Consider the following 20,760-nt stretch of genomic DNA (forward strand, 5'->3'; position numbering starts at 1 on the left):
AGAAAAGGCCCTGCCTCAAATTAGGTAGAAAGAAAGCACAAACAACCAAGATTCTCCTGGGACCTCCACATACGTGTTCTGAATACATACCTGACACACATTAACACACACATTTTAACATGCATGTGCACATGGACACTCCACATGTACAATTTTGTTTTATTAAACAGAGGAAAGGAAGTATCTCTTTGTGATGGTAGCAGGAGATAGAAACAAATCAAGTAGCAAAAGGACTCAAAATCAGCAGTTGACAGGTTGTCCTCCCTGAAAGCCAGGAATGCCAGAAGAGGGTTCTGATTCTTATTGTGTTTTTTGTTATTTTTCCCTAAATGAGCACCTCTGTCCAAAGGTTCCTGTAACTGTGACTGAAGTGAGAGGAGGCACCTGGGCACCTGGGCACCTGATTGGACCAACATCACTAATAAACTCACACCATTCTCCCTATAGGTCACCCCAGTTGTGTCATAAGACCTATATAAAGGCAGGACTAAGAAGCCTGCTTGCGTTTTGCTCTTTCTCTATCTCAAGCTCCCCACCTACAAATCTATAATAATTTTTTCTCTAAAACTGACCCATCAGATTCGTGAATTTCATTATCCAAATTCACACCTGGGGGGAGGGGTAGCTGTAAGATCCAGCACAGAAAGGAAAGGAACTGGTCAGTCTCTATTGCAGTGAAGTATTATGGAATTTTTTTTTAGTCATATTTATTTTTTTATTTATCTATTCACTTTGCATCCCAACTGTATGCACCTCCTTCCTTTCCTTCCAGTCCCAACATCCCTACCTCTTCCCCTACTCCCTCTCCCCTATTCTTCAGAAAAGGGGAGGCCCCCACCTGTCCACATAATCTCAGCACTCAGGGAGGCAGAGACAGGTAGATTGCTGTGAGTTTGAGGCCAGCCTGGTCTACAAAGGGAGTCTAGGACAACCTAGGCTACTCAGAGAATCCCTCTTTTGAAAAAAAAAGTATTGTGTTTTTATCTTGTCCTCCCAAAATTATCTGTAATGACTTCAGGCTGATCAGTTCTTTTTTTTTTTTTTTTTTTCTATGTTATATCTCACAAGGATTCTGAGTTTAAAATAATTGCTACCCAAAGGCCACGCCTGCCAGAAAACTAAGTAGTCTGCCCATAGACCTTCTTTTCTCTCTCTGTTTCCCCAGTCATTTCTCCAACTCTACAACACACCACCTTTGCTAATATTCTTTCCCTCACCACCCCAACTCCCATCTCCTATGGATCCCACACATCTTCCCCTTATAACCCCCCTTCTCCAACTGGTTGCTCTTTGCAGGCTTCCAACTCCAATAAACTTCTCCTGCTAACACATAGGCCAGACCTGGCAGAAAAACAAGTAGGCTCCCTGCAGACCTCTCTCTCTCTCTCTCTCTCTCTCTCTCTCTCTCTCTCTCTCTCTCTCTCTCTCTCTCTCTCTGTGTGTGTGTGTGTGTGTGTGTGTGTGTTCCCCTAGATTCAATGCCCCCAATCTCATCTCAACCTCCACAGCAGGACACCTGTACCAACCTTCCTTTTTGCTCTCTCACCACTGCTTTCATCTCCTGTGCATTCCACAGAGTTTCCCTCTAGCCTCCCTCCCCTCATTCTTTGCTTTTTTCCATCTCCCAAATCCAGCAGATAATCCCTGTTAAACCACAGGATATGCCAACAGACCTCCTTTGCTCTTTCTTTTCCTCCAGTTTGAATGCCCCCAGTCTCATCCCCAGGTCAGCATCAGAGCATCCTTGGCAATCTTCCCTGCCCTCATGCTCCTGTCTTCTGTGGATCTTACAGACCTTCTGCCTTCTGACCCTTCTCTTACTACTACTTCGTTGCTTTATCTCTGCCCACAACCTGGAAGGTACCCTCTGCTATCTTAAAAGCATCTCCTCCCAGGGAAACAAGCAGTCTCCTACTGCTCCTGATATCTAATCTCTTTAGTTTTATCCCTAGATACGTGGGAGGAAACTTGTTGTGTCCTTCCTTTTTGCTCGCACCCTATCCCCAAAGGATCATAAAGACTTTTCTCCTCCAACCTCAATGCATCCCAATATTCTACCCTCCAACACCAATATGCATTTGCTAGGAACACACAAGCTGAGAGGGCCAGCAAAACAGAGAACACAGCCATGACACTTTCTGAAAATCCAGGGAGGAAACAGAAACCAAAGAACAAAACACCCACCAAACAAAGACAAATCCAGAAATCAGCACCTATACTTATAATCATCCCAAGTCTAGATGTCCAGATGCCAGTGTAAAAGCACAATAGAATATAAGAGATAGAAAGAGGAACTCAGGTGTTAAAGTTATTATAGAAGAAACAGCTACATCTGTCTAAACTTTTGACACTATGAAATGCCAAAACATAAGAATAAGAGAAAGCAGAAGAACCCCAGACCAAGAACCCAGAAAGTGTTTTGAACAAAATCAGAAGAAAGTTTTCCCAACCTAAAAAATAAGAAACCTATAAAAGTATAAGAATCAACAGAACACAAAATAGATTGGACTAGAAAAGAAATTCCTTTTGCCACATAGTAATCAAAACAACACACATAAAGAACAATGAAAGAATATTAAAAGCTGTAGGAAGAAAAAAGGCCAAGTCACATATGAAGGCAGACCTATTATAATTATAGCTGACTTTCCAAAGGAAACTCAAAAGACCAAAAGTCCCTGGATAGATATGCTGCAGACTCTAAAAGACCACAGATAATATTCCAGACTACTAGATATAGCAAAACTTTCAATCTTCTATATGTAGATATTTCATGAGAAAGTCAAATTTAATTAATATCCATTTACAAAATCAGTTCTACAGATGGTACTAGAAGAAAAACTCCGAAGGGCTAATTACACCTCTGAAAACAAAGGAAATAAATAATCTTACATCAGCAAAAATCAAACGAAGGACGTCATAAACACACACACACACACACACACACACACACACACACACACACATTCACTGTTGTGTAAGGAGGTGGTGGGGCACCATGGTGAGCCATGCCAAGATGTATCCTCTGAAGAATTACTCACCACACAATAGATCTGGTTAAAGGAGATTTGTAGGAAAGGGAGGTGGGGCTTGGAGAAGGGATAGAGGCAGTGAGTGGGCCATGTGGGCAGAGAGATAGAGGAGGCAGAGAAGGAGAGAAAGGAAGAGAGAAACAGCTAGCAGGAAGAAAGAGATGGGAAGAGTTGGGTGGCCAGCTGATCCTTTTGTCCAGCCTGCAGAAACCTGGTGATGACATAAGATGTTGCTAGGTCCCTAGGGCAGTCTAGTGGAATCACTTGTAAACACTAACACACCCACCACCACCACCACCACCAACAACAACAATACAATAACAGAAATCAATAATCATTTGTCATTAATATCTCTCAATATCAATAGCCTCAATTTCCTAAGAAAAAACCAGAGATTAACAGAACGGATACAAAAGGACCCATCTTCCTGATGCACATAAGCAATACAACATTAAGGATATATATTACTTCAGAATAAGAGGTTGGAAAGAGCTATTTCAAGTAAATGGACATAAGAAGCAGGCTGTTGTAGTCACTTAATATCTGACAAAGTAGACTGCAAACCAAAAGTAATCTAAAGATATAGAAAAGCACACTACAAACTTATCCACCAAGAAGACATTTCAATTCTTTTATTTATTTATTTATTTATTTTAATTTAAATAATGTATTCAGATTATAACTAAAGTATTATCCCATCACATGCATCCCCCCATTCCTCGATCCTTCCCGCTTCCACCCTATTCCCCTCCCCTAGGTCTAAGACCAAGGGTGACCCCATCCCCATATGGTCAGAGGCTATCAAGTCTTATCTTGGTAGCCTGTTTATTCTTTCTTTGAGTGCCATCAGGCCTCCCCACCTAGGAGAGGTGGTCAAATATGCGGCACCAGAGTTCATGTCAGAGTCAGTCCAGTGATGTGGAGAGCGGGGACTTACATTTCAATTCTTAACATTTATACTCAACCTCAAGGACACCAAAATTTCTAAAATTCTAAAAGAAACACTACAACAAATTAAATCACATATTGACCCCCACAACCTAAAAGGAGAAGAGTTTAATACCTTACTTTCACCAATGCACAGGTGTTCCAGACAAAAACTTAACAGAAATACGGGAAATAGCAGACTAATAGACTTAACAAATATTCACAAAACATTTAACCCAAATTCAAAAGTCTATACAACCTTTTCTGCATTTCATGGAACTTTCTCAAAAAGTGACCATATACTTAGGCACAAAGCACGTCTCAACAGATACAAGAGAATTAAAATCATTGCCTACATCCTATCATACCATCAAAGATTTAAGAAAGATATCAATAACAAAACAAAGCTTCCATACTCATAGACATGAAAGAATTCCCTACTGAAACAAAATAGGTCAGGTAAGAAATCAGACTTTGTAGAATTCAATTAAAATATATACACAACATATACAAATTTATGGGTCACAGTGAAAACCATGATAAGGGAAAATTCATAGCAATAAGAGCCTACATTAAAAAAAAAAACAAAAACAAATTTAGAACTTATACAAGCAAATTAACCACGCACCTAAAAGATGTAGAGCTAAAGGAAGTATCCATACCCAAGAGGAATAAATAGCAAGAAATAATCAAACTGAGGTCGGAAATCAATAAAATAAAACAATATAATAATCAATTAAACAAAGAGATGGTTCTTTGATAAAAACCAACAATATGGACTAGCCCTTATCTGAACTGGCTAAAAGACACAAAGAAAATATTCAAATTAAAAAATCAGAAATGAAATAAGGGACATAACTACATATGCCAAACAAATCTGGAGAATAATCAGGTCATATTTTAAAAACCTGTACTCTACCAAATTAGAAAAACTAAAACAAATGCTTAATTTTCTCTGAAGTTGAATCAAGAGCAGATAAATAATTTTAAATAAATCTATAGCCCCCACTGAAATAGAAACCTTCATTTTAAAACTTTCAATGAAATAAAGCTCAAGGCCAAATAACTGTAGTCCATAATTTTATGATATTTTCAAAGTAGAGTTAACTCTAATAGTTCTCAAATTGTTACACAAAATAAAAACAGAAGGAACATTAACTGATCATTTTATAAGACCACAGTTACCCTGATACCAAAACCACATAAAGATGCAATAAAGAAAGAGAATTATAGAAAAAAATTCTCCTATGAACATACATTCAAAAATACTCAATAAAATACTTGCAAACTAAATCTAAGATCATATGAAAAGATCATTTACCATGATCAAGCAGACTTTATTCCAGCGATGCAGAGTTGGCTCAATATATGAAAAACACATAAACAAACTTAAAGAAAAAAACACATGATCTTTCCCTTATTTGACAAAAAACAAAACAAAACCAAAAAAAACTTTTGACAAAATCCAACACTCCTTCATGATAAAAAGTCTTGAGAGATTAAGGATGCAAGAAATATACCTAAACATAAGAAAGTTGATTTACAGCAAGCATATAGCCAACATCAAATTAAATAGAGGGAAACTCATAGAACTTCCACTAGATTCAGGAATAAGACTAGGTAGTCTTCTCTCCTTATACCTATTTAACACAGTGATAGAAGTGTTAGCTAGTTGTAGTTTTGCTTTAAGACAACTGAAGGGTATCAAGTAGATACAAACTGGAAAAGAAGAAGTCAAAGTATCATTATTTGAAGGTGATATGGTTGCATACATCAGTAACCCTAAGGATCCCACCAGAGAATTCCAAATCTGAAAAATACTTTCAGAAAAGTAGCTTAATACAAGAGTGACTAAAAAAAAAAAAAAAAAAAAAAAATCAGTAGCCATCCTGTACACAAATGACAAATGGACTGAGAAAGAAATCAGGAAAATAACACCTTTTAAAACAGCATTGAATAATATAAAGTATTTTAGTTTAACTCTAAAAGCTTATGTCTTTGAAGATATAACTGGATTATGTCAGAAGATGGAATGATGTCCCATGTTCATGGACCAGAAGGATCAACATAGTGAAAATGACCATCTTACCAAAAGAAAATGACCATCTTACCAAAAGCAATCTATAGATTCAATGCAATCCTTATCAAAATTCCAACATAATTCTTTACAGATATTAAAAGAGCAATTCTCAACTTCATATGGAAAACCAAGAAAAGCAGGATACCTAACAAAATCTTGAACAGTGAAGGAATTTCTGGAGGTCTCACTATTTTGGGTTTCAAATTGTACAATAGAGCTATAGTTATACAAACTGCATGGCATTGACATAGAAACAGACACAATGATCAATGGAATACAGTTGAAGACAAGATATAAATTGGTATACACATGGACACATGACTTTTTTGTAAAGAAGACAGAAATACACATTAGAAGAAAAAAAAAACATCTTTAACAAATGTTGTCAAACTGGATGTCTGCGTGTAAAAGAATTCAAAGAGATTCATTTATCACCCTGCACAAAGCTCTAGTCCAAGTGGATCAAAGACCTAAACATTAAATCAGATACACTGAATCTGAAGAGAAAAGTAAATAAGGAATAGCCTTGACTACATTGGCACAAGAAAAAACTTTATAAACAAAACACCATTAGCACAGGTACTAAGATGGACAATTAATAACTTGGACCTCATGAAACTGTAAGTCCAAGGACACCATCATTCTGATGAAGTAGCAGCCTACAGAATGGGACAGATTTTTATAATCTCCATAGCTGATAAAGGACTGATATCTAAAATATGCAAAACTCATGATGGTAGATATCAGAAAACAAATAATCCAATTTAAAAAGAGTACAGACAAAAAAAATATAACAATTCTCAATAAAAGAATCTTAAGATAACCAAGAAACACTTAAAGAAGTGTTGAACATCTTTAGCCATTAGGGAAATCAAAACTACTTTGGGATTCCATCTTTCACCTATCAAAGTGGCTAAGCTCAGAAGGACAAGTCACAGCTCATGCTGGTAAGAATATGGAGAAAGGAGAATATTTCCTCATGGCTGGTTGGATTGCAAACTTTTACAGCCATTGTGGAAATTAATATGGTGGTTTCTCAGATATTCAAAATCAAACTACCTCTAGACTCTTGGCTTATACCCAAAGAACCCCCAATTCTACCACAAAGACATTTGTTCAAATATGTTCATAGCAGTTTCATTAAAAACAAACAGAAACTGGAAACAACTTAAATGTCCCTCAACTGAACAATGTATAAGAGAATGTAGTACATTTACATAGTGAAGTATTACTCAACTGCTAAAAAAATGACACCACCAAATTTGCATGCAAATAGATACACCTAGAAAAAAAAGTCATCCTGAGTGAGGTAACCCAGAAAAATAAGTACATCATGCATTCACTTGTAAGTGGATATTAGCTATTAAGTAAATTATAGCCAAGCTAATATCTATAGGCCCAGAGAGGTTAGGTAAAGATAAGAGGTCTAGGTTGGGGCACACATAGATCTCCCTGAGAGGAGGAAGGATAATATATTTTACAAGAGAATTGGGAGAGGAAGGAATTAGAGCAATAGGGTTCAGGTCGGGGAAAGGTGAGGTAGAGTTAGAAAGTACAGGTGGAAATGGCTGAAACTGGCAAACTTTTGAGGGATGGTATGGAAACCTAGTGCAGGATGAGCTAGCTGCCTTGAATTATAAAGATGATCCTTATGAGGACTTTTAGTAATGAGAAATAGGAAGTCTGAACTGGCCATCTCTTGTTGCCAAGCAAAGCCTCCAGTGGTGGGAATGAGTTGCATTCAATTGAGTTGTTAGTGAAGGGGTTTCCATGGATATACCCAAACAACCTAGGTTATTATTAAACCAAAAGGCTGCTCTGTTCAAACTGACAATGAGGCCTCACTGCCGAATACAACACCTACAAAACTCACTGAACGGGAAGATGTCAAACTATGTCAAGCTGGTGCCTACATGCAGTTTTCACCCCTACGTTCTAGTCTTTTTAGTATGTGAAGGTGCTTTGCAGTATACAAAAAACAAAACGATACAAAAAACTCATCATTTTGTTTTGCTTCCAAATGTGGGATCTGAAACTGCATTTTGTGAAGGCCAGTGATGTTTGTCCTCTGGAAATAGACTCATAAGAGGGTGTGTAATGTTTGTCTGCTAGAAAGGGAACTGCCCAATATGGGGACATGGTCTTTGCAGGTTGAAAAACATCCTGGATGGACTATGGGAGAGCACAAATAGCACCCCCCAAAAAAGTTCAATCACTTTGTAATTCTTGCCCATTCATCACCTCTCACTGGAAGCTTCTAGAGAGAAATACTCCAGAGAGCACTTTGAGGTTCCCACTGATGTGGTTGCCATTGCTTTTACTGAATTGGTGGTTTGCTGTTCAACATGTCTGACAGAATCCTGATGACAAAGTATAGAATCTCCTCAAGGAACAGAGTGTAAAATGGTCTACCTCTACTGTCCCCTTCTTTCTCTGCTATCCATGGGAGGTGGGTTGGAAGAGAGATAGAGCCATTAAAGAACCCCAAGCAAAGTAGGTTTAAAAAGATCAAAGCCTACCTTGACAACAATCAATGCACCAGATCTTTGACTTACAATCTATCCTGCCTGCAACATATGCTATGGGAATGGTGGCACAGAACTTGTGGGAGTAGCCACCCAATTTCTGGTTTGACCCAAGGCCCATTTCATGAGACAGAACCAATAACAGACAGTGCTGGAGTAAACAACAAAAAGAGACTAGCTAAAATAGAAACTTTGGATATAATCAAAAACTACTGGTCAAAATAAAGAATCAATAAAATGACTCTTCATTATATTCTGCCATGCTCATAGCCTTGTCCAGTCATCAGAGAAGCTTCTTCCAGTAGTAGATGGGAACATCATGCAGAGAGAGCGTCTAAATGGGAGGACTCCATCAAATCCGTCCTCTCAGAGCATAGGAAATCCCATGGAGATTATAAGAGCCCGGGGACATGGAGAAAATGACCTTTTAAATCTACTAAACAAGATGTATATGAGCTCACAGAGGCTGAAGCAGCAGGCACAGGGCCTACATAGGTCTGCACCAGGTCCTCTGTATCTCTATGTGTGTGTGTGTGTGTGTGTGTGTGTGTGTGTGTATGTGTCTTTATGTGTGTGTGTGTCTGTGTGTATTCATGTATGTGTTTATATCATGTGTCTGTCTGTCTGTCTGTCTGTCTGTCTGTCTGTCTGTCTGTCTGTATATATTTAGGTAGGTAGGTATAATTTTCTGGAGTGCTTGACTATGAGAGTGAGTGTATATATAGCTCTTGTGACTGCTCTTGGAACTCTTTTCCTCCTGTTTAATGGCCATGTCCCAGTTCAATATGATAGTTTGTGCTTCATCTTAATGGATTTTATTTTGTTATGATTGGTTTTTATGGCTTAGAAACTCACTCTTTTCTAATGAGAGACAGAAATGGAGTGGATCCACAGGGGAGTGGGTTGAAAGGACTGGGTGGAGTAGAAGGTAGGGAAACTGTAATCAGAATCTATTGTATGAGAAAAGAACCATTTTCAAAAAAAGGAAAATATAAATCAAGTTGAATAACCATCACTCAGGTTTGGGAGAAGGGAATAAGAAAGAAAAGGAGGGGGTTGGGAATGGGAATATAAGAGTGAGGGGATAAGAATTAGCTTGCAATGTGAATAAATTGTAATATATAAAATTAAAAAAAAAAAAGTCTTTCTCTTTCTTCCTTTTTTTTCAAGACAGGGCTTTTCTATTTAGACTTGGCTGTCCTGGATTCATTTTATAGATCATGCTGGCCTTGAACTCACAGAGATCTGCCTGCTCTGCCTCCCCAGAGATTCTCTGACTATGCTGGGATTACTGTTGTGTGCCACCACGCCCAGTGCAGGAGCATTTTCAAACTCTAAATTTTTTAAAAAATTAGCTCTTTCAATTTTTTCATTCTGTGTTTCAACAATGCTGAATTAAAAACAATTTCAAGTACATATGGCAGATTTTGGAGACACAGTTATAGAAACAGACAGCGTGAAGAGGTGGCAATGACTTGAAATCTCAGCATTAGAGAGGCAGAGGCAAGATATTTGAGCTGAAATGAGAAATCTTGTCTATAAAATATAAAAATGGAGGGAAGGGCCATCCTTTGGTAGAAAGCTTGGGATGGCAATTTTCTAGACCACCCACACAGTTAGGTTTAAGTAATCTCTGCATTATGAGAATCCAGAGTTCCGGTGGTTTGTGAGATTTTCTCCTGCAGATGCAGGAGAAACCTTTCTCACCTGGCAAAAGGATTAATACAATCTGAGAAAGAATTCTGGGTTTCCAGAGCACCACACTACAAACCATTAGTGAAAACTCACATTTAGGTAAGTTTAAGCTTCATGGGATATAGCATACATGAGCATGTTAATTAGTAATTGTAAAACATATTCAAAACACAGAATAAGAAGCTGTTAGAACACAGGACTGTACCTTTAGGTTATATCCCACAACACAAATCAGGCCACACCTCCCTCAAACTACCTCTGGGAAAGAGGATTAAGAAACAATCTGTTCTGTGACTTAATACCTCTCTATTTATGGTGCCTAGCTCCTTCATACTTTGTCAGCTACACTATGTTGAACTAAATAATGTGATATGAGACATCCCACCAGGCCTAAAATGTCATAAATTGGTAAAGCTTTCCTTTGTTCTGGGGTATGGTCTAAGACTCTTCACAGAGATTGCTGCAGAGACGCTCTGAATACAGCTCACTGAAGGGTCTCCTCTGGTCTCCCTGCTGAAACAACTCTCATGTTTCCCCCCTCCACATGCCCCATTCCTACTCTTATGGGGCTCCTCTCCAGGCTTTATAGGAAATATTCTTCATCCTTTTAAGGTGTCAGCATGCTTAGATCTCCATTAATTATATTATGTCCACCTAACACTCTCCCTCCTACCTCAAGGCCCAATTATAAATAAGTCTCAGTGATAATAACTATGTCAGATGCTTTTGTAGACTTACAGTTGGGACTCTGGTTTTATTTAGTACTATACTTCTCATAGTGTGTCAGTTGTGGGAGTCAAACTCAAATCCTCATGTCAACATAGCAAGCACTTAACCAACTGAGATATCTCTGCAGATACACTTTTTAGTATAAATTGGTTATATATGACACCTATAGCAAACAATGCTCTGTTCTGCTCAAGACTGAGTATACATTTAGGATTTCCCAATAGTCCTTGACATATGTGGTGACACTTATAGGCAAGAGGAAGTACACTTTGAGTCTAGAAGCCTCATGGAATTAACTTGTAAGTTGGGGAAGTTCAGAAGTAATTCAAGGTTGAGTTTCTGAGAAGTGAAGTTCTCTGTTTAAACATGAGAAAGCTGGGTTCTATTTTCAATACATCTATCAACAGAGCCCTTTGAAATCCTTCCAGATTCTCAGCACTGTTTCAAAGGTAATTTGGGTTTAAGCTTAAGTGGGCAAACACCACAGTGTGTTCTAGTTCCCACAGTTTTCTATTCATCAGCCAACCCCACTGCTCTGCAATTTGCCTTTAGAAAATACATGCAATTTGCTTTGATAAACTGAAAATTCCAGCCTCATGCTGCTCTTCAAATGGGAAGCAGGAGGCTCCTATAAGAACTGTAAATACAGCTGAAGCTTGTCAATGGTCCTAAAGGTGGACACATTAGAATTAGAGTAATTGGATACATCTATTTTAAGGTCTCATGTGAGAAGGATCTCCTAGTACTATTTAATCTAATGGATTTTATTATCTCAGCTCTGGTGTCTCAGCTCCACCAAACATGACCAAATCAAATGTGTAGCCACAGCAGAGATATGGAGACCTGAAAAAATGCTGGAGAGAACCAACTGTGGCACATCCCTGTGAGATGTGAAGAATAATTCATAATAAATGAGGCTACATGGTGACTGCACATTACTTGAACATCCCCAAATGCTGCAGAAGAATCCATAGGAATTCTTCTGTGATCACTCACTTCCTTATCTCTAACTTTGCTTATTTCCTTTGCAAATATATGATTATAAGAATATTTCACTATTTAATGATAAACCAAGAAGTGGTATTGATTTTCATGTAGTCCCTTGGGCTCTTCTGATATTTTCCCTGAATCTTGTTACCTATGAATTGAGGTAACACTTCATAGTGAAGAAATAACTACTATAGAAATGAGAATATATCTCACTCAAAATTGAAAATTAAAGAGATCACAAGGAGTAATATTTCTCCCAGTTATATTTGACAGTATCTTTATCATTGATTTTTTCAGTAAGTTGTAGATGTATTACATAGATATATACATAGCTTATAAGAAACGAATTGCCAGTATGACACATAAGTACAGAATGACCAAGTTCTCCATTCCATACTCTCTCTTGTTACTAAGAAAATCATTGTTTTAGATAACCATTTATCTATGTACGTAACTTTTTATATTTCTCATAGGAAACTGTTACAGTGAGCTACACAGGTCTATGTTTGTGGGGCAGCTAAGGAGATGTGTCCCAAAAAGAAGAGTGCCTCCTTGCCAGTCTTTAGCCCCAGCTGTTTGTGGCTAGATCACTTTCTGCTAATTTATTTACATCAGTACTTGCATCAACCTATTAACCCTTGTTTATCAAATATTAACACACCTTAGCTTCCCCCCGCCATTGAGTTGGGGCACCTTTTTGTTACTTAACTTTTCTTTGATTTTTTTTTCATTTTTAATAGATAAATTGGTTGTTTCAATAATATAATACTAAATAAGCCACTAAGAAGTGCAATGGTTTTAAATTACATCTTTATTCGTGCATAGAAATATCCCTGTTTTATCTGTATGGGCACAAATGTGTCACAGTTCATATGTGGGAATGAGAAGATAACTCATGGGCTATATCACCTTCCTTACATAATTTTGGCCCAGGGGATTTAATTCAGGTCATTAAACTTGGTGGCAAATGGTGTTATCCACCAAGCCATTTTGTTGACACTGGCTCCAGTTCTAATGAGGTAAGTGAAGTTAGTGGTTCAAAGAAAACAGTATCTAGTCTTCTAACTCAGTGTGCTGTGGCTATATACCCAGCATTTCACCAAGTGATCACCCTAATCATCCTGGCATCTACCTATTCATCTATTTATCAAGTGTTAAAGAATTGTCTTTATCACTGATTTGAGATTATATCCATGCTTTCTAAGATTTGCATTGAATTTTGATTAAGTTTTTGTGTATAAAACAATAATTTAAAAGTATTGGCCAGATGTGGTGATGCACTCCTTTAATCCTAGCACTCAGGAAGCAGAGGCAGGCAGATCACTCTGAGTTTGAGACCAGCCTGGTCTACAAAGCAAGTCTTAGATAGCTAAGACAACACAGAGAAACCCTGCCTCAAAAAAACAAAACAAAACAAAAGTACTAAATGGAGTACTAAGTAATTCAAGTTTCAGTAAAATAACAAGTTAATGAATTAAAAAGATTTCATTATTGATGCCAGAGACCATGCATTCTGTTTTGCGTTTGAGTGTGCTCATGTACTCATGTATGTAGAAGCCAGGGGTTAATATTTTCTGTCTTCCACAATTGATCACAAAATTAATTTTTCACTGATCCGAGAACTCACTGATTCAGGCAGGGTGGCAGGTCATAGAGATTCTGTCTCTGCCATGCAACACTCAGATTAGCAGCATGTGCCCCCTAGATTTTTCACATGGATTCTTTGGTGTTGAACTGAGGTACTCACGCATACACAACAAGCACTTTATTTACTGGGCCATTTCTGCAGTCTCTATCATGCTTTAAATGAAAATTCCACGGTTTTTAAATCTATCAGACACAATCATATGCATATACATATATACACATACTCCTACATACACACATACATACACATGTATATGTCCATATGTGTATATCCATGTAGATACAGACATGCACACAGAAAATGTGTAGACTTTCTCATCCTTGTGTTAATTTTAGCCTGAGACACGGGATGAAGAGCTTTAGTTCTCACCCAGCTATAGTTTCTTCATGCCCCAACTTCTGTTTCTGCCTCTTTGCATCAGTGTGCCTTTACTTGGAACCAGAATCATGAGAAATCACAGTTTTTTTTTCTAGCTTAGGAACTGCTTTTTTTTTTTTTTTAATCTTTTCTAAGGAATAAAATCTAGCACTAACACAGGCATCCAATTTTATTTACATTCCCTTATAACATCTTAGTCATCTCCACCTCATGTCAGGAGTAGAAACTTTCATTATCAGTTGCTATTTCCAATTTACAAGTGAGCAAAAAGCATCATCATTCCCAAGATGGCATTGCCTATGCTACAGTTGGCCATCACTTTCTTTCATGTCATAGAACATTAGAATGCTTGCATATGAAAGAAAGTCAGAGAGGTGGGACATTATATTCTTGAGCATTCTTGCCTAGTCATGTTTACTCTACAAGTAGGACAAGACATGTTTTAGAGACATCACTTTCACAAACCAACACCTGAAAGCAAATTAAGAATCACTGCTCTCTCCTAACACTGCATCCAGACAGTTACAACATCAAGAAGTCCCAGGCTAAACTCTGACACACATGCATACATTTACAATTACACAAGATAGTCTCTGCTTTCTTGTATTTTGTTTTTATTTTTGAGACCTAATTTCATGGATCTCTGTATAGCTTCAAACTTACTATGTATCTAAGGGCAGCCTTGAACACATATGTGAGCCACCTTCTCTGTCTCATAACTGCTAGAATTATAATTCTATGTTCCTGCTCAGGAATAGGACACTCTGATCACTGAAAAACTCTCGTGGGTTTAAGAATTCTGTGCCTATTACCAGAGCCAATGACAAATACATATTTGCATTATTCTATGTAAGTAACTTTTCCAACAATATACAAGTATGTGATACTAAAATTTGTGCAAAGAAACTGATGATGTTTTTTTTTATTCTATATAATTCAGGACATGGAGGGTCAGGACCAATTTTTAAGTTAGTCTAGTGATATATCGGCCTGACTCCATTTTAATGATGGAAGCCATTTTCATATGAGGTCAGAACAAGTTCATTTCTACTACAAAATTCATTTTGACCATTCCTTAACTTATTTCAGAAATTTGGCATGCTTCTGACCTTATGGAACTTGACTCATACCTTGAGTGTACCCAGAAAAGATAAGATGTTCTGCCAAATAATTTTGAAATGTTCAGCCAACTTCCTATGTAACCAAAATTCCTCTAGAAATCTGCCAACCCGTGAAAACATCATATCTTGCAGTTTTCTTGGATTATATAAACTCTACTCTCTATTCTGTTTGTTACTATATTTGTAAACCTGCTTTAGGGAGATAGCCCCATCGGACAGAAACCAATTCTTGTTTAATTTGACCAAGAATTTGGGTAATGGTCTTTATTCTCATTTGGTGGGATTAACATTAGTCTAAACAGCTAGACATCTTCCCAAATAACTAACAGCCAACAATGGAACTCACAGGTATAGTGCTTCTCTAGCATATACAAAACCTTCAACTTTTGAAAAAAGTATTAGTATAGACTGAAGAAAAATCTAAGTTAAATTATATTTATTAGTTTGTGTGAGCAAAATTTTAAAAAGTGGCAGCATTCCAGTTCAGAATGATAGTACATATGCTAAGTATATTTATAACCAAAGAAAAGGCACTGGTATATAGAAAGAATCTGATTAACACTACTCAGCATTTCTTTGTCTTACATGACCATGACCTGATCAGTTGACCACCTGTAATTGGCTAAAGCTCTAAGGCTAGGAACAGTGGCCACTTACTCTCTGCCACTATCACTATGTGTTACATAAAGGTATTCTTATGCTAGTTTGAAGTAAGTTTGTGTACACTACAGATGGAGGCAGTATTGAGTCCAAATTTATCACCCAAAGACAGAAAGAGATTTAGACCAAACTTATTGATTTAGCAAGTCTATATTCTCAGTCCAAAGATTGATTCACTAACTTCCTGAAGTTACATTTTTCTGTAGATATTTTTCATGATCAATAGTTACTAATATATGGCAAAATTTGCCTTTTATTGTTGTTCTAGGGAAATCATTAAGACTTCCCATGATGCCGAGCCTGAAAGAAAGAAGCATAGTGATTTGTGTCCAAATTATCTAAACTGTATAATGCTTAAGTATTGAAAAATTTAAATATCTAAGTGGTATGAAAGTCTTGAAATCAACTTTCTTTTATTTTTGGTTTGTTTTTTTTAAGACAAGGTTCCTCTCTGTAGTCTTGCCTGCCCTGGACTCACTTTGTATACTAGGCTGCCCACAAAATCACAGAGGTCCCCCTGCCTCTGCCTCACAAGTGCTAAGATTACAGGCTTGTGCTTCCACACCTGGCTTTTTCTTGTTGTTGTTGTTGTTTGATTTTTTTATGGTTTTTTCTTAGAGTTCTTTTACTTTCTTATTAGAACTTAAAAGTGAAAATATCTGGTTTCTTTGCCTACTTTAATATGAGCCTTGAAAGACACCAAATTGTTTCCCAAAGAGTGGAAGGTTCTGTAAGTGCTTAGTTGCCTAAACAAATTACCCTTTATTTAGAAAGATTAAAAAAAAATGGCAAGTTCCAGAGTTGAGATAACACTGAAAAGAGAGGAAAGAATCAATGCTAAGAACTAACCATGGAATTATCATTAGTTTAATAGCCATTAACTTAGTAATATGTTTCAGTGAGGCCACAACTTCTATAAACATCTAAATTGTTTTGGTCAATAGAGGGGGAGATTTTCAGACATGATACTCTCTTACATAGTCCAGGAAAAATCAGGGAAGTTAAAAACATACAATAGGCTTTCATGTCTTCAAGGACAACTGACCATGTTGTGTGACCTGATAGTAGAAAACTGGATGTAAAAAATAGGTACATGGCTGAAATTCTTTTCACTGTCTACTCTGTGGTTTTTCTTACACACAATTGACTCTTTGGCCAATGAGAGAAATTGATTATTTAATAATAATAAGAGCTACATAAATTGAGATAGTAATTGCTGGTTATTATTCCTGTCACTTTGCATTCATTATCTCAGCAATTGTACTGACAACTGTAAGTAATATATCACTGTTTTCTAAGGATTTACATTACTTGCACAAAAGTATAGCAGTAGTAACTGGCTCTTCAATTATCAGGTCATTAAGACATATTTTTAGAGATTATCTCTCAGAGAAAGCAGACCTCACAAGCCTCAGGAAGCTGTTGATACTTTCAAGATTCATAAGGTCCCTTTCGAGGGTTGTGCAAATGGTAAATACTTGGTGGAGGGAATGACTCTCTAACTAGCTGAGCTGCATGCTACCATCAAAGAGTTTAAGGACACACACACACACACACACACACACACACACCAATAGGCAAATGATCAGTGAGAAAAATGAGCCCTAATTAATGGGCTGGAGCTAATGGGAATCTGAGTAAACTTTCTAGCTTAGAGTACATACCTGAAGAGTAGACTCCAGCATCCCTTGCTAGAGATAACAGCACTGGTGCATGACTGGTGGTAGTAAACTGTTTTTCAACCAGTCAGAAGCCATTTAAGTCTATTTCAAACTACTTTTGATCATGAATCCTACAGAGACACACATGGATATTTTGATGAATAAACTTGAATTGTCAGAAAACTAAAATTTCCACCCTCAGTGCACACCATGGCCATGTGTGTGGCCATGTGAACTTATGTCATATGAAGAACCATGATTGTAGAGTACGTGTTTGCAAATCACTGAATATTTCTCTTTACCCATGCCTCAGACAAAGTTGTTTCTTAATCCTACTTACACTCCTAAACCTTATCTTCAGGGATCCTGGCTTAAGATCTTCTTCCCTATCTTTTCACAATCATCATCTGAGAAAATTAACTTTATTATATTAGCTCCTTTTTTTTTGTTGTTATAAACAAATAACCAACAAAGTAACTTAAAGAAGGAAGGGTTTGTTTTGGATCACAGTTCCAGGATACATCCCGTGGACAGGCTGCTAGCAGATCAAATGAATCCAGTTGAGAAGCAGAGAGGTAAATGCTAGGCTCATTTGCTCCTTGTATTCACCCAGAACCCCAGGACATGGCACAGTACCACTAGTATGAGTCTTCACGCTTCAATTAACCTGGTCTAAAGGCTTCCTCAGAGAACTAGCCAGATGATTTTTCCAAAGCAGTTCTAAATCCAGTCAGGTTGACTACTACATTATCTTGCAGTAATAGGCGTATCTCACAGTGTGCAAAGTGGAATTGTTCAGCATCAACTTCATGTGATAAAAGGGGGCATTTGTGATGCCTGCTTTAGATTTCTTACACAGGCTTTTATTCTGTTAGAGAAGTTTCAGTAATCCTTAAATAAGCTGCCATTTAAAGTAAATAGGCAAACTCAATGCAAGCACTTAAGGAATAATGAAACTTAAACAATAATACTTTTTTTCCCCAGGTGAATTTAACCACCATTATTCATCCATATTCAGCTCACTAAGTGGCTTTTAGAAAGGCTGCTGTTTGTGTGTCTACGTATGCAGACATGTGTTCACATAACCGTAGATCAATCTTGCATGTTTTTCCTCAGAAGTAATAACTCTATTTTGAAAGACATGGTCTCTCATTGACCTGAAGCTGTTGGTTTCTTGAAGCAGGCTGGCCAACCCTGAAGGTCTTCCTGTCTCCACATCCCAGAGCTGGGTTGCAGTGCACATCATTATATCTGAGTTAAAAAAAAAAAAATAATTGAACAATGGGTAGAGAGAAAGACAGAAAGCATTTACATTTTATGGACTCCGAGAGGATCTGCATAAATAATGGATAGCTGGGTCAAGCCTATTTGTAGTCCTCACCTTCCTCCCTCCATGCAGCACAAGGAAGATTCTCTTTTTTAATCCCAGTCAATTCTGGGAAGGTCCTGATTTGAATCTACTTAAGCTTCCCCTGCTAAGACTTGGTACCACTGTTTCTCTTTCCTTCATCAAGGGATGGCTGGTTTTACTTCTTACTCACCATCTCACTGCTACAGTCAGTCTTCACAGTAACTGCTAAAGTTTCAGGGATCTGGTTAAAATTCATTGCTCCAAGCCAGATTTTCTCCACTTTGTCCACATAAAGTGATCTTTTCCAGGGACTCCTAGCCATATGACATAGGTTCATTTCTTTAGATAATCCATTATACTGTGAGATATGTGAAGGCATTGACCAAGACTGTACTTTATTCTTTTATTTGTTTTCTTATTTTTACCTTGGGACTTAGTTATAGCTCCCCAGTACATCCAGCAGGCTCATAATAACACACATTCAAGAATAAAGGACAGAATGAGCAAAGATTGTGTGCCCCAACACTGCAAGGACAGAGGCATATGAGTAAATAAAATACAATGTGACGTACTGCGTGTATCTAGGATGTGTAGGCATCACCCCTGTTCCTTTTATTTAATTTCAGCATTACAACTGTTCATCACCAGTCCTCACGAAAAATATTTTAGCTTCTGTCCAAGAAGAAATGAAGTACAAACTAAAAGAATTAATCTTTACAGGGAACTATAGATGAGAGGAGAGAATTGTCACAGGGCCATTTCAATTGTTCAGCATGAGAGAGAACATACAACCTGGATTTCTGAACCCCAGCAATGGGATGGTGTCTTTCACACTTAGGCTGGGACTTTCACACTCAGGCTCAGTCTTTCAACCTTAATTAATCCAGTCTACAAGCTCCCTCATAGACATGCCCAGAAGCTTATCTCTTCTCAAAACTTCCAATCAACACCAACCAAATGCAGAGACAAGATGAGGGCAAAAGTGAAGCATACAAAAGAGGTGAACAGGGCAAAGTTGGAGTGCGGCTGCAGGGCATCTTAGAAGAACAACATGCCATCTTTTTTTCTAAGAGAGATAATAAGGAGAGTGTCTGATTTTCATGAAGGAAAAAGAGCAAAGGTTGAAGAGAGATATTGAGTAGAATCATCCTCAGGCAGGAGGTTTATTCATGCTGGAAGGGACAGTGGTTATTATCAGTGGTCAGAATCCAGGCTTGTGGATCTGTATTCTTTGTCTCTTATCCAAAGTACTGAAAATAAGGGCTCACTCAAATTTGTAAATGAAACAAGTTAACTTCATTTGAGCAAAGAGATCAAGCATATTCAAAAGGGATATTTAACAAGTCATACAGTGAGCCACACAGGTAAAAATATTCAAGGGTCCCAATTATTGGTTTAAACCTTTTTTATTTGGTTCAATTGAATTAAGGAATTCTATACTTAGGAGTGTAGGATAAGCTGTTTCCTGTTTAATTTGATAGATTAGATTATATAATCATTTCCCTATATCCATGCCCCTTTCCATAATGCATCTCCTTTTAATCTTATGCAAAAGCATAAACCAGTAAATAGAAAATTCTTCAAAAAACGCTAATGGACACAGATTTATGTTATTGTATAAATACCCAAAACCAGTCAACGTTTTTATTCTCCATCCCTCAATATATTGGGAATACACTTGAAGAGAAATTGTCTAAATTTGAGTAATACTAAGGGTGAGGAAATGTATATAGTTGTTTTAAGTAGACACATGGCAGGAAGACGTTAACTTCAGCCTTACAGTAGCTTCCAAAGTCCCATATATACATGTTTTCTAGTTTGGTTTCTATTGTGGAGATAAAACACTGGTTCAGAGCAACTTAGTGGAGGAAGTATTTGTTTCTGCTTACACTTCCAAGTCACACTCCATCACTGATAGTAACTCAAAAGAAAATCTAGTAGGAACTGAAGTAAAAGACATGGAGGA

This window comes from Acomys russatus, chromosome 6, assembly GCF_903995435.1.
Source record: "Acomys russatus chromosome 6, mAcoRus1.1, whole genome shotgun sequence".
In the NCBI taxonomy this organism is placed as follows: Eukaryota; Metazoa; Chordata; class Mammalia; order Rodentia; family Muridae; genus Acomys; species Acomys russatus.